This window comes from Pteropus vampyrus, unplaced genomic scaffold, assembly GCF_000151845.1.
Source record: "Pteropus vampyrus isolate Shadow unplaced genomic scaffold, Pvam_2.0 Scaffold4967, whole genome shotgun sequence".
Classification (NCBI taxonomy): domain Eukaryota; kingdom Metazoa; phylum Chordata; class Mammalia; order Chiroptera; family Pteropodidae; genus Pteropus; species Pteropus vampyrus.
The window spans coordinates 1-1,928 of record NW_011893748.1 but is presented as its reverse complement, the minus strand read 5'-3'; the positions used below and the strand labels follow the sequence as shown (position 1 = coordinate 1,928).

The following is a 1,928-nucleotide window of genomic DNA, read 5'->3' as shown; positions in this document are numbered from 1 at the left end:
CATGCACAGTTTGGCGTCACTGGGCACAAGTCCAACACGCCAAACGCAGTGTGTACTTCTGATGCACACTCGGGAAAGATGCACACCACATTCAGAGAAGGAGGGAGGGGGAGCGGGGAGAGTTATATCAGGATCAGGAACCGTTTCATTTCCTTAAAAAAAAAAAAAACAGCAAGATCTTAAGCTAATAAAGAAACATATTTTAAAGTAATCATATCGATTTGTGACTATTGTTTCTGAAAATGTAAAGTTTTGTGTGATAAAATTGTTTCATTTAAAAACTGTATACTAAATTCTATTTAGTATTTTTTCATTTTTCAATTCAAATTAGCTGTCTAGTATTATGTATTTACGTGAGAAAATGCAAATGCCTTATTCAGACAAAGTCGACTTTTAAAAATATATAAAGAAAAAAACATCTACTATCCTTTTTAAAGATACCAATGAATCATAAAGGATTGTGGGTTTATTCTGAAGATAAGCCATTCAATGACATGACCCGATTTTAAAACAGGGGAACGTGGCACACGGTGCTGCAGTCGGGGCGGCAGGACCGTGAGCCTTGCCGGTGCCCGTGAGCGAGCCGCGGCGGAGGCCGCCCCGAGGCCGTTTTAACGACCGCGCGAGATGCTCGCACGAGCGCCGCCGAGGCACGACGGACATGGCTACGCTCGCGACGGAGCTGAAACGTTTTGGAAGGGACCTGCTTTTGTATTTTACTGCCATGCGACATTTGGGCCAGCTCCGGGCCGTGCCCCCTGATCTGGACCTGAAGGGTGACAGTGGAACCCTGATGTGCACCTTGTCACTGAGCGAAAGTCTAAGAGCAGTTTAAAGAACGAGTCACGAAAATTCGGTGGCCCCCGTAACCCTGCGTCCTCTCCCTCTCCACCAGACACGATCCAGCTGTTTATTTTTCAGGAAGTAAAACCAGCTATTTTCCCATGAAAAACCTCAGAACGATTTTTCCTAATAGGGCACCTCTCATCCTGGAGCAGGCCACGGCGACTCCCGAAACATCACAGTCGCAGGCAACAGTTTGAGGCCCACTCGGCCACTGCCGGGACACTGCGGAAGCGGCCACTCAACCGGGAAGCAGTTTCCAGCAGTTTCCTGGAGCAAATGCTCTGAAACTCTTAACAAGAGGACACAGGTGTTGAGAGAGAGGCACGATCCTTGAACTGGCATGCTAGGTGGTCACTGTCACCTGAGCGGGCCAGGCCGGCCCACCCCGGACACCCGGCACTCCTCCCCGCCGCTCACCGGGCAAGGGGACGGCTTGGCGCAGGGCCTCTGAGCGGGAAGGGAACGGGGTGGGGGCAGAGCCGGTTCTGTGGTGGACCGAAGGCGGCCGTGGGGTCACTCTGCCGCCGCCGGGGAGGGGGCCCGCAGGCCTCCTTCCGCTGCACCCCGCAGTGGGGCCAGATTGTGGCAGGAACTTACATGTCTGTGTCAGTTATCCGCCTCCAGCGTCTCAGGTCACTCACCTGCTGCTCAAAGGTTGGTGACAGCCACGGCATGCCAAGAACAAAACCCCACAACTGACTAGGGCCTACGAGCCCAACGCCTGGCACCCTCGCCCACCTCCTGAACTCTGCTCCCCAGTGCACCCTGGCTCCCCATCTACTGGACGTCCTGCCGCTGGAGGCACCTCTGGGCCACCCCGCTCCCCCGGCACCCAGCGTCCCGGGCCCGGTGCTCCGGCCGGCCACGGCAGAGTGCTGGCCGGTGTGCGTTGAGTGAGCTAGCTGGTAAGTTAACACATGCACACGCGTGCACACGTACATGGATGCGCGCACACACACAAACACACGCATGACCTCAGTGACACAGTAATATGGGGCCACTGACCAAAAGCGCCAGGGGCCTGGTATTCACCGGCAGAAAAGCACGTCCGCCCGCCTTCAGGGTTTTGGGGTCCGACCGGG

At 54.6% G+C, this 1,928-nt stretch overlaps 1 long non-coding RNA gene across 1 annotated transcript in view; it reads right to left on the bottom strand.

The window, feature by feature from the left end:
* LOC111734741 overlaps positions 1–1,922 on the bottom strand; it is a 6,006-nt gene extending 4,084 nt beyond the window's left edge. The window contains exon 1 of the long non-coding RNA XR_002778574.1: positions 982–1,922. This is a non-coding gene — a long non-coding RNA (uncharacterized LOC111734741). The remainder of the gene's footprint in view (positions 1–981) is intronic.
* Between the last annotated feature and the right edge of the window lie 6 nt (positions 1,923–1,928).